At 40.1% G+C, this 14,131-nt stretch overlaps 1 protein-coding gene across 2 annotated transcripts in view; it reads right to left on the bottom strand.

The window, feature by feature from the left end:
- LOC136867475 (LIM domain transcription factor LMO4.2) overlaps positions 1 to 14,131 on the bottom strand; it is a 1,054,153-nt gene that overhangs the window by 510,498 nt on the left and 529,524 nt on the right. The gene's annotated exons all lie outside the window — the stretch shown is intronic.

A 14,131-nucleotide genomic window follows, 5' to 3' on the forward strand; every position in this document is an offset into this window, starting at 1 on the left:
GCATTAATAAGATGTACCAAAGGGAAAGAGAATGGCCTATCATCTCAAATGCAGCAGAAAATAGAACCTATAACGGAGTTCATAGGAAAGAAGAGAATATCATTCTTTGGTCAGCTGTTGAGAACACATCATGACAGTTAATATGCAGAATTTTTGAAAAGCTTTGAAACAAAAACAACAACCTACCTGGATAAAAGAAATAAAAGAAGACATGAAGGAGTTACACATAACACTGGAGGATTTAAAGAATAAATCAAACAAAGTAATAAATTGAGGAGCTAGATGCAATAACAGCGTAAGTCTACTTACGCTGTTATTGCATGAATACTGTTTTCGGATTTCCTGGCCCCTTCACTACAACCCAGTCCAGGTCTTAGTTCGCTAGGATGCCGCTAGAGGTCAGGAGCTCACTAAAACCGGTACCATGCGCTACGCTGTTCTTGCATGAGGCATGCTTCACGAGTGGCACGTTAAGTTGTCGCCAGTTCTCTGGCTGGAGAAGATCTCACTGAGTGGAAGAGAAGGTTTTGTGGTGTCACATTTAATAAAAGACTGGTTATCAGCATTTTGACCTATGTTTCTAAGAATGCCTTCTGCTAAAAGCAACAGATTCATGATACAGAAGTTTGTGTGACATTATTACCGTAATGGTGTTGTATCAGAGTCACAGTCCTACACTCCTATGTGCCATTTACCTTCTTAAAGAGGAATGTTAGCTTTCTCAGTTTTAATGATTTGAGGCTACATGATGTAAGAAAGTGTGGTGTAAAAGCAGACAAAAGGGTTGATGTTATTTCACTAATGAAATACTTAAAAACTGAAAATGTTGAGTGGTATGTGAAAGTCATGTCTGTGTGCAATGATTCCGTAGAGTCTGCTAATGCAGCATATGAAGATGAATCATCCCGATTTTGATCAATGATACATTTGAGTATTTCAAACAAGTAAGACACACAATGTCTAAATCCCAATTATATACTTTGCGATCTGTTTTTTGTTCCTTTTATTTTCTTTTAGGTTTAAATAATCATTTTGTAAATGAAAATAGGAATAAAAGTTGTTCAAAAAGGAATGTTTCTAATTTTATAACATTTCAACTATTTGTTGGGGGGGGGGGGCGGAATTACCGTAGCCTAATACCATAGTTGGAGAGAGCACTGTAACAAAATTCTCTTGTCACTTTACGAGAAAGAACGAAAAAGGTGAATATTAAATAAAGAATAAATTTAATGGTTTTACCTTTCTTAGTTGACAATTTTTTTTTGTTTTTTTAGGAATTTGTTCTTAATTTTAGTCAGTTTAGACATTTTGGAGAACTGAGGTGGGATAAACTGCCACTTTTGTTCCTCTATAGTGGGCTATCATGCTTTCCTAACTCCCTGATCAATACTGGTGTATGGCAAAATATAATATTCCTGCTCTTCATGCAATAACAGCGTATAAAATGAAATTTTAAATAACTCTGTCTTTCTTATTAGCTAACAGATCAATAAAATTCTTTGGGAAATACATTTTCTGGCTCTTTTAAATGTCCTTAAATGAAATTCAGGTTGATTCCTAATATTACTTTTAACTCAGAACATTTATAAACTTCAAGCTTCCGTTTCTCAAAATAACGTAAGTCTACTTACGCTGTTATTGCATCCAACTCCTCAATTGAAGAAGAGTAAAATTAAATTCCTACCAAAATGTGATAAAAGAGAAACAACTAAAAGGGTATTTTCAGAAGAAGAACAACAACGAAGATCAGATAGAATGAAGAAATACTGGAGGAACAGAAAAGAAAAAAGGCATAACACATCATAGAAAACCGGACTACAGTGGTCCAATGCGACCGGAAAAGCACAGTAATAATAATAGGCCTATATATTTCTTTTATGTACACCTGCTTTAGACTATTACTTTATAAACTTGTAGTATTCTGAATGCTTGCGATTAAGATTAATTTTAAGAGATTAGCGAGTGATCCATTTCTCGGTGAGAGGACTGTACTGGCAGTGATGTCGCGTTCACACCACCTCACGAGGAGAGCAGCCAATTGAAGCGGCGCGCTGTTAAATCAAGCCTTTCTGATGTGCTGACATTGGTGTTTCCAACCAGAAAATTACCTGCAACTTTCTTTCATACACTTCAAAGATACGAGAGAGTTAATAAATAATACTCACGATGATGAGGGGAGGGTAACTCGCGCTCACCAGTTATTCCCGGATATCGCATTTTTAAGCAGTTTTCAATAGCACACAATGCACAGAATACAGTTTTTGTTATTATGATGTAACTAAACAAACAAGAAATTGAAAGCTTTTATTTACAATATTTTACTACTTGACTTGCCTCATTTCCTTTATCAGCTACCAAAAGACAAAACTCGTAATTATTCAGGGTGCGTTTAGTGTTGGGCACTTTGAGTGAATGGTCAGAGAGCCCCATGTTCGATTCCCAGCCGCATTGAGGACTTAAACTAATTATTATTAATTCTTGTAGCTTGGGCAGTACAGCGTAATGAATCTACGATTGGGAATCCACTGGAATCTTTCGTAACGACTGGAAAAGCAGCCTAGAATCGCTTGTTTCTTTAACCGTTATCTTTTTTTATCCAAATTCTAGCCAAATTTATTTACATTAGCGCTCGTAGTGTGTCGGTGTGACATAAAGCAACTAGCATAAGGAATGGTATTACTAGCATAGCTCATACCTCAGCTACTTTCATACTGTCAAAGCCAAGGATGAGACTGAGACAGGTTAATGAAAGTAACAAATTAATAATAATAATAATAATCGTATGGCCTCAGCTACCGTGTGCAGACATTTCGATTTGACGCCATCTGGCTGTCTGCTCGTCAATTTCGACGTTCCGTTCTACTCTAGGTCCGCTAGATGGCAGACAGTGTAAACCGGATCTTTCTTGGGCGTCTATGGCTGAGATTTAATTAATTTTGTCGGGTAAATACCAAATGTATCACCAGAGATCTTTTACATGCCGACATCGTACGACATGGAGTGTCAAATGGACTATTTTCCGCCCTTCAAAAATCCGACCACCTCTGCCGGGTTTGAACCCGCTATCTTGGGATTCGGAGGCCGACACTCTACCACGTATCCACAGAGGCAGCTAGTAACAAATTTATTCTAGCCCATCCATCCCGCCAGAAAAGGCATGACCTATACTTATTTAATTTACAAATTTTGTCACTCCTATTATTCCTGAAGTTTGAAGATTGAAGGTTCGTACACCTTGCATAAAGTTTCTAAGGCCTAGAAAGCCTCTCATTTTCTCATTTTGCTTAAAACTTTCATCTTTCATTTCTCTATGGGATATCCAGATTTTTGTCAGGTCCAAACTGTTGTGACGTTGATCAACTCTGAGTGTTGTTGATTCTTTCATCAATGTTCAACGGATTGAAAATAAATAAATAAATAAATAAATAAATAAATAAATAAATAAATAAATAAATAAATAAATAAATAAATAAATAAATAAATAAATAAATAAATAAATAAATAAATAAATAAATAAATAAAATCATTTGAATAATCAATCAATCAATCAATCAATCAATCAATCAATCAATCAATCAATCAATCAATCAATCAATCAATCAATCAATCAATCAATCAATCAATCAATCAATCAATCAATCAAAGGTCTCTGTTAGTGCTGCCCTCTACGCAGTTTGACGTATTAACTGCGTGTTTCGGTCAAGTGTTCTATTTCTCGTGCACGTTACTGTTCTCTGCTACCGAGTTAGCTGCACATAATTAGCAGAATTGTGCCTTCAATGCCGCCCCTCTTTGCTTCTGGTTCTGGTTGACGACTCGTTACGTCCGCGGTTACCCACCCCCGGCCGGCCTCGGCGCAGCGCACCGCTGCCCTTACTGCAGAAACAGACTGCAGAACAAGTTGATACTACTGGTAGTGGGAAGCTAATCTTGACTATATTAAATACAATTTAAAAGGCAATAATAATAATAATAATAATAATAATAATAATAATAATAATAATAATAATAATAATAATAATAATAATAGATACCGTGTGCAGGCAGTTTTAATGTTGGAAACATTCCTTATCAGACAAACTAAGAGTCTTCATACTATAAAAAAGCGGAAAATTAATCGATTTACTCAATTATGCCGAACGTTGAAGGGATAAAAGACCCAGAAAGGTTTCAAATTGTGAGGTTCGGATAGCTCTACCAAACTAAATGCAGTTCTGGAAAAACAGCCTAAAATCGCTTGTTTCTTTACTCGTTTCCTTTTTTATCCAAATCCTAGCCAAAATAACTTATTTACATAATTCTTGGTTGAATACCCTCCTTTTTTTTGGAAGATGTCCACACCGAATGTAGTTATAAGTGCTTAAGTGTAACTCGGCATTGACTCACATTAGCGTTCGTAGTGGTAGAAAAAGTAAAGTGCTAATCTAATCGACCGGATATCGATAAAGTAAAGGATCCCTATTGGGCGATGCATGGATGACTTTTAATTAATTTTAGCCGGTAACATCAAATGGGTCCGCCTCTGTGGTGTAGTGGTTAGCGTGATTAGCTGCCACCCCCGGAGGCCCGGGTTCGATTCCCGGCTCTGCCACGAAATTTGAAAAGTGGTACGAGGGCTGGAACGGGGTCCACTCAGCCTCGGGAGGTCAACTGAGTAGAGGTGGGTTCGATTCCCACCTCAGCCATCCTGGAAGTGGTTTTCCGTGGTTTCCCACTTCTCCTCCAGGCGAATGCCGGGATGGTACCTAACTTAAGGCCACGGCCGCTTCCTTCCCTCTTCCTTGCCTATCCCTTCCAATCTTCCCATCCCTCCACAAGGCCCCTGTTCAGCTAGCAGGTGAGGCCGCCTGGGCGAGGTACTGGTCATACTCCCCAGTTGTATCCCCGACCAAGAGTCTGAAGCTCCAGGACACTGCCCTTGAGGCGGTAGAGGTGGGATCCCTCGCTACGTCCGAGGGAAAAACCGAACCTGGAGGGTAAACAGATGATGATGATGATGAACATCAAATGGGTCATTACATATATTTTACTCGCAGATATCGTAATACATGGAGAGGCAAAAGAACTGTTTCTCGCCCTTCAGAAATCCGACTACCTCTGTCAGATTTGAACCGATGTATAGCGGCTATCTTACACATTAGTCCATGTGCCAGCTCCCTCGCCCAGTATCGGTTACACCCATTAGGCCAATGTATACCGGCCATCTTGCACATTAGCCCCTGTGCCTGCTCCCTCGCCCAGAATCGGTTATTCCCATAAGATCAATGTATATAAGCCATCTTACACATTGGCCCATGTGCCAGATCCGTTTTTTATCACTACTGATGTACCTGGTAAAAAGCGGAAGTACTATACATACGGCACTGAAACTTGTGAAGAGGTGTTCACGAGATATTTTCCAACTAATCAAAGTTGTAAGATTTGTTCTTTCTGTCCATTCTCCTAACATGTTACTTTCAGTTTTGCCTCTGACTGTCTATGTGGTGAAACACAACTTCAATTCTGAAGGGCACATGTCTCTACAGTGAAGTAGTAGAAAATCTCTATTTCTGCCATCATAATTTGGACGGAAATACTTATTCTAGGTAGACAAAAATTGCCATGTGCAATTAATGAACATTGTAGATTGTAATTAGCTTATAAGTTTCTGCTTATACTTCATGGTTAATATTTTATGCGAGAAAATTCCGCAAGGTTTAAACGACGGCTGGAAATTCACTCTAAGCTGTCCGAATGGTAATCTCGGAAACTGCGCAAGTGACATGAATGCTACTTTTACACCACAGCAATTAGATAAAAAGTAGACTACAATAATCATATTTGTTAAAATAGTGTTTTATAGGAAAATTTCAAATTTTGCTATCAAAAGTTTCTTAATTTTGTTGAATTTTGGGAACTTGCAGTCATGAAAAACGTCGTAACATTCATAAAGTAACATGAAATATAACCAGTACCTGATGATGATGATATGATGATATTTGTTGTTTATAGGGACCTAACATCTAGGTCATCGGCCCCTAATTACGCGGTGCAACGAAATGAAAATGAAAACTTTAAAATATGTCCACTGGCTACAATCTAAAACGAACGATCTTGAAAAATGATCGTGAAACAGAAACAATCAATGGATACAATTCACAATGCTTTAGTTACTGGGGTGATGCTTATTATATAAAGTCCAAAATCCAGGTCACCGGCCCTTCATAATGGTAATAATCACTGGTAAAGACAAACCATGGTGTTCGTCCTATAGTGGTATAATCACAGGTAACGTGCACTCATGGTGTTCCTTCTACAGTGGTACTAATCATAAGCAATGTAGACCCACGGTGTAACGCACGTGGTAACGGCCACAGACAACACAAACCCACGGTGTCCTACACACAAGGGTACTACTCTCAGGCAACACAAAGCCGTGGTGTTCCACACGTAAGGGTACTTCTCTCAGGCAATGTACACCCATAGTGTTCCTCTTACAGTGGTACCACTCGTATATAACCTTGACTCATAGTGTTCCTCATATAGTGGTGCTACTCGTATGTAACGTAGACCCATAGTGTTCCAACACGCAGTGGTGATACTCGTATGTAACGTACACCCATAACGTTCCTGATACAGTGGTGCTACTCGTATGTAACGGAGACCCATAGTGTTCCTCATAGAGTGATACTATTCATATGTAACGTAGACCCATAGTGTTCCTCATACAGTGGTGCTACTCGTATGTAACGTAGACCCGTAGTGTTCCTCATACAGTGATACTACTCATATGTAACATAGACCTATAGTGTTCCTCATACAGTGGTGCTACTCGTATGTAACGTAGACCCATAGTGTTCCACATACAGTGGTGCTACTCATATGTAACGTAGACCCATAGTGTTCCACATACAGTGATACTACTCATATGTAACGTAGACCCATAGTGTTCCTCATAAAGTGGTGCTACTCGTATGTAACGTAGACCCATAGTGTTCCTCATAAAGTGGTGCTACTCGTATATAACGTAGACCCATAGTGTTCCTCATACAGTGGTACTACACGTATGTAACGTAGACCCATAGTGTTCCTCATACAGTGGTGCTACTCGTATGTAACGTAGACCCATAGTGTTCCAAATACAGTGGTGCTACACGTATGTAACGTAGACCCATAGTGTTCCTCATACAGTGGTGCTACTCGTATATAACGTAGACCCATTGTGTTCCTCATACAGTGGTACTACACGTATGTAACGTAGACCCATAGTGTTCCTCATACAATGGTGCTACTCGTATGTAACGTAGACCCATATTGTTCCAAATACAGTGGTGCTACACGTATGTAACGTAGACCCATAGTGTTCCTCATACAGCGATACTACTCTTATGTAACGTAGACCCATAGTATTCCACATACAGTGGTGCTACTCGTATGTAACGTAGACCCATAGTGTTCCTCATACAGTGATACTACTCATATGTAACGTAGACCCATAGTGTTCCTCATACAGCGATACTACTCTTATGTAACGTAGACTCATAGTGTTCCTCATACAGTGGTGCTACTCGTATGTAACGTAGACTCATAGTGTTCCTCATACAGCGATACTACTCTTATGTAACGTAGACCCATAGTGTTCCTCATACAGTGGTGCTACTCGTATGTAACGTAGACCCATAGTGTTCCTCATACAGCGATACTACTCTTATGTAACGTAGACTCATAGTGTTCCTCATACAGTGGTGATACTCGTATGTAACGTAGACCCATAGTGTTCCTCAAACAGTGATACTACTCATATATAACGTAGACCCATAGTGTTCCTCATACAGTGATACTACTCATATGTAACGTAGACCCATAGTGTTCCTCATACAGTGGTGATACGCGTATGTAACGTAGACCCATAGTGTTCCTCATACAGTGATACTACTCATATGTAACGTAGACCCATAGTGTTCCTCATACAGTGGTGATACTCGTATGTAACGTACACCCATATTTTTCCTCATACTGTGATACTACTCATGTGTAACGTAGACCTATAATGTTCCTCATACAGCGATACTACTCTTATGTAACGTAGACCCATAGTGTTCCTCATACAGTGGTGCTACTCGTATGTAACGTAGACCCATAATGTTCCTCATACAGTGATACTACTCATATGTAACGTAGACCCATAGTGTTCCTCATACAGCGATACTACTCTTATGTAACGTAGACTCATAGTGTTCCTCATACAGTGGTGCTACTCGTATGTAACGTAGACTCATAGTGTTCCTCATACAGCGATACTACTCTTATGTAACGTAGACCCATAGTGTTCCTCATACAGAGGTGCTACTCGTATGTAACGTAGACCCATAGTGTTCCTCATACAGCGATACTACTCTTATGTAACGTAGACTCATAGTGTTCCTCATACAGTGGTGATACTCGTATGTAACGTAGACCCATAGTGTTCCTCAAACAGTGATACTACTCATATGTAACGTAGATCCATAGTGTTCCTCATACAGTGATACTACTCATATGTAACGTAGACCCATAGTGTTCCTCATACAGTGGTGCTACTCGTATGTAACGTAGACTCATAGTGTTCCTCATACAGCGATACTACTCTTATGTAACGTAGACCCATAGTGTTCCTCATACAGTGGTGCTACTCGTATGTAACGTAGACCCATAGTGTTCCTCATACAGCGATACTACTCTTATGTAACGTAGACCCATGGTGTTCCTCATACAGTGGTGATACTCGTATGTAACGTACACCCATATTTTTCCTCATACAGTGATACTACTCATGTGTAACGTAGACCTATAATGTTCCTCATACAGTGATACTACTCATATGTAACGTAGACCCATAGTGTTCCTCATACAGTGATACTACTCGTATGTAACGTAGACCCATAGTGTTCCTCATACAGTGATACTACTCATATGTAACGTAGACTCATAGTGTTCCTCATACAGTGATACTACTCATATTTAACGTAGACCCATAGTGTTCCTCATACAGTGGTGCTACACGTATGTAACGTAGACCTGTAGTGTTCCTCATACAGTGGTGCTACTCGTATGTAACGTAGACCTATAGTGTTCCTCATACAGTGATACTACTCATATGTAACGTAGAATCATAGTGTTCCTCATACAGTGGTGCTACTCGTATGTAACGTAGACCCATAGTGTTCCTCATGCAGTGGTGATACTCGTATGTAACGTACACCCGTAATGTACCTGTTACAGTGGTACTACACGTATGTAACCTAGACCCATAGTGTTCCTCATACAGTGATACTACTCATATGTAACGTAGGCCCATAGTGTTCCTCATACAGTGATACTACTCATATGTAACGTAGACCTATAATGTTCCTCATACAGTGGTACTACTCATATGTAACGTAGACCCATAGTGTTCCTCATACAGTGGTGCTACACGTATGTAACGTAGACCTATAGTGTTCCTCATACAGTGGTGCTACTCGTATGTAACGTAGACCTATAGTGTTCCTCATACAGTGATACTACTCATATGATACATGGACCTATAGTGTTCCTCATACAGTGGTGCTACACGTATGTAACGTAGACCTATAGTGTTCCTCATACAGTGGTGCTACTCGTATGTAACGTAGACCTATAGTGTTCCTCATACAGTGGTGCTACTCTTATGTAACGTAGACCCATAGTGTTCCTCATACAGTGGTGCTACTCTTATGTAACGTAGACCCATAGTGTTCCTCAGACAGTGGTGCTACTCTTATGTAACGTAGACCCATAGTGTTCCTCATACAGTGGTGCTACTCTTATGTAACGTAGACCCATTGTGAACACAGTGGGACCAAGTGATTCGAGCGCAGCGCTCGGCATCTACTCGCGTTAAATGCTTGTCTATGGAATAGAGCGCCTGCTCTTCTCCATAGTGGATTGCACACCATGGTACTAATTACAGGCAGTGCCCAGATCTGTGGTACTGCTCCTAGGTAACGTACACCCATGGTGTTCTTCACGTAATGGTGCTAATCATAAGTTGTCTCATGGTTCTAATTTAATCATCCTTTGGTCGCCCCTTTTAGTCACCTCTTAAGTGAGGTGGGGGTTACCGAGGTTGTATTCTTCGTGTGAGTCTCCCACCCACAGGTAATGAACCAGTAACCAATAAGCTATTAATAATGTAGAATGCTCATTCATCGTACATGAAAATTTTTGTTCACCTGGAATAAGTACTTCTGTGCAAATTATGATGGCAAAAATAGGGATTTTCCACTACTTTGCTGTGGCTTTCACAGACATGCGCTGTTAAAGGCAAATTAAAGGTAAATTAGTGTGAATGGAGTTAATTAAGTTACACTTTTCAATTGTTTTCTTCATGCTTATACTCTGTATTTGCAGTGGGAACTTCATATCGAAGCTCTGTTGACGCATGATGATGTTTGTGTATTTCAATTTACGCTCTTGTTTCTGCCACACGTTCTCGTTTACTTACTGCACGATTGTGAACTTTTTCAAGTGTAAGTGTTTGTCACGAAAATATAGGCCTTTTTGTAAAATGGTATAGGCTTTATAAAGTGGGGCACCAGCTGGAAATGTTTGAATACTACTACGTTCAGTAAAGGGCAAAGAGCACAAAATGGACTGAATTGTTTGGCTGCGCACATCTGAGAAGGAATAATTCTTAGTTTGTTCTGTGACTGATAAACTTCTTGGTATTATGAGCAGTAAGGGGCCATCGGGCAGAACGCCAGCTCAGGCTAGAGCCAAACTACCCTGAGTTATGGCGCGGCAGATGATCACTCCCCACATCGTTAGCTCCGCTCTGGTCATTATGTTCGGACCAAGATTACTGAGTCATCTACAATCGTTCAGTTCCAGCGCGGTATGTGGGACATCAAGTAGAGAAAATCTTACAATACAGAGCTCAAATTCGAAATACTGGAATACACAAAGGAACAATTTTTCTAGCCACTGCATTCGCTCATTCACATCCTGAGAAAGGCTATTCAATGCCATGTATGGCATCCTTCTTTCTCTTCAAGATGACGCCTTCTGTTCTTTTGTTTTCTCTTCCGTTCTTTCCAGTATTTCTTCGTCATTGCACTATGCTTCCCTTTTCTCTCCTCAGGCTCCTTTGGCGCAGGTTTCCTTGTCATTCTTTGTTGGAATACTTCCATTATTAAAACCTTACTTTCTAAATCTAAATTTTCCTTGAGCTCTTGAATCCAGCTTCCTGTTGACTTTTTCTGCCAAAGGTACTTGAGTATCAGTCTAGGCAATATGCTATCAGCCATTCCAGAAATATGTTAAAAATAGTAAAATACTTTTGGCTGTTTTGCAATTTGCTTTACGTCGTACCGACAAATATATGGTGACCTTTGCAAAGAAAACGGCTAGGAGTGGGAAGGAAGCGCCCGTGCCCTTAATTAACGTACAGCTGTAAAATGGGAAACCACGGAAAATCATCTTCAGGGCTGTCAGCAGTGGAAATCACTATTTTCTGAATGTAATCTGACAGCTACGGGACCGCTCACTTCCCTTTTCCTTATTATTTCTATTATATTTTCAATGTTCTTGTATATTTCCTTATATTCGCATTGTTCTGCTGTTTTCACCGGATCTAAGTTTTTTTTTTCATGATTCTTCTTTCTAGTAATTGAAATTTATTAAAACTAGAGATTTACTTGCGTAAAGACATTTCGGTATCACCACTGTATTGTGTGCCTTATTTTTTACTTTTAGATAACCATTTCTTGTTGTAAAAGTTCATTAGTGATGCCAAAACCATTTTCCATTTTGGAATATTCTTGAATTATTTTCTCCAGGTATTTTCATGTCTTTACTTTCTCCATTCGACCAATATCTGCCGTCAAATATTTTAGAGCATATGTAATAAATTTAGCCGGACCCGCGGTGTAGATGTAGCGTGCCTGCCTCTTACCCGGAGGCCCCGAGTTCGATTCCTAGCCAGGTCCGGGATTTTTCCTGGATCTGAGTGCTGGTTGGAGGTCCACTCAGCCTACGTGATTACAATCGAGGAGCGGCCCCGGTCTTGAAAGCCAAGAATAACGACGGAGAGGATACGTCGTGCTGACCACATGCCACCTCATACTCTGCAGGCCTTTGGGATAGGCAGCAATCGCTTGGTAGGCCATAGTCCTTCGGGGCTGTTGCGCCATAGGGTTTAGGGGTTTAGGTTTTGTAATAAATTTGGTTGCTTCTACAGAGATTTTCAAACCTTTTTAGTTTTCCATTTCTTTAAAGACCTTGATTTGTGTTGATTCATCTGCCAGGCTCTAAAAGTACAGAAAAATCGTCTGCATAAGCCAGTAAATTTATTTCTACACCTTTATCTTTCCCCCCAAGGTTATTGGCGACATTTTATGTTATGTTAATTCCAAATTATTACAATTTTCTCTAGGATACACTTTAACAAAATTAGCGTTAACCCATGACATTGCCGTGCACCTGTATCTCTCTTGAGAGGTTTTGCTATTTCCCCGATAAACTTTATTTTTGAAACTGTTTCTTTAAGCGTTTCCCGCATTGGGCTTGCTAATTTAGATTTCACTTCATATTTTGTTTTATCTATTTTATCTTATATCAAGAGACTCGACGGGATTTTTAAGATCCACGAATTGCACAACTATGTCCTTGGGGTTCATTATTCTACGGAAAATTATTGTTTTCAGACTCCTTGGCTGAATGGTTAGTGTTGAGGAGGTTGGTTAATCTTTTCCTCTCCATGTTACGGAACCTAATCAGGATCATCACCAGGCCCCATCCAGCGGTTGGCACTACTGGTGGGAGCAATTATTCCGATTATTCTAATATCACTTTATCATCGTGAGTTTCCTCGCGATTCCTGGCAAGCGCCGAATATCTGGTAACCACCAGACTCCAACGCGCAGTGGAGGGCCACTGTACCTATCACAGCATGTTTATTACTCATAACTGTATATTAGATTGATTTGTTCACTACTAACAGCACTGGGTTTAAGTTGGAGGTGAGCTCTGTGTTGACTCTTTGGTTAGTGTTGAGGCTTTCGGATCAGGTGGTCCCCGGGTTCGATTCCCAGCCGGTTAGGGGAATTTAATCACGTCTGATTAACTATTATGGCCCGGGGACTGGGTGTATGTGATTTTTCCCAACACTCTCCTCTTCATATTCAGACACTTCTCTACCAACCACCAAAGAAACACGCAATAGTGAGTACACCCTCCATATAGGGTTGGCGTAAGAAAGGGTCTCCGGCCGAAAAACAGGCCAAACCCACTTGTGGGATACAGTTCATACACGCGATACCACAGGTGTGGAAAAAGCAGAATAAGAATTAAAAGTGTAATTTTATTGAATCTAATGATAGTTATTCCAGAACTAAATATGCTATTGTGTTTTTACGGTATTGTCTAATTTTATTTTATCGTAATATAATTTTGACAGATTAAAGAATTCACAATTACACAGAATGTTCAAGATCCCATGTATAAACCAGGTCACCAACGTAAGGAATGATTGAAAGTACTGATAATAATGTTATTTGCTTAACGTCCCACTAACGGCTTTTACGGTTTTCGGAGACACTGAGGTGCCGGTATTTAGTCCCGCAGGAGTTCCTTTACGTTCCAGTAAATCTACCCACACGAGGCTGACGTATTTGAGCACCTTCAAATACCACCGGACTGAGCCAGGACGAACCTGCCAAGTTGCGGTCAGAAGACCAGCGCCTTAACCGCCTGAGCCATTTCGTCGGGCGGGAATGTTTGAAACAGTGCTGTAAGTAAAGTAAACTCGAGGTAGTTCAGATCTTTTCAGGGACACCCCCATTGGAGGTAAGCTGCATGTACCATTTTAACCACATACCATCCCTACTGCCGCTCTTAAATTTGTGGCATTACTGGAAATCGAACCCGGGACACGAAGGACGGCAGCTAATAGTGCTAACCGCTACGCTACGGAGGCGCACAGTGCTCTAACTGTAATAATACATAATGTTTAAAAAGTGTCATTTCTTCTGAAGAGTTTCGGAGTTTTAATACTTACTTTTATATCTGTGAAATGTAATCCTGCTAATAATGTACGGTTCACAAGTCACATTTGCTCCTGAAACAACGGATTGTATTAAGGACATGGAATCAC

Source organism: Anabrus simplex, chromosome 3 (assembly GCF_040414725.1).
Source record: "Anabrus simplex isolate iqAnaSimp1 chromosome 3, ASM4041472v1, whole genome shotgun sequence".
NCBI lineage: Eukaryota > Metazoa > Arthropoda > Insecta > Orthoptera > Tettigoniidae > Anabrus > Anabrus simplex.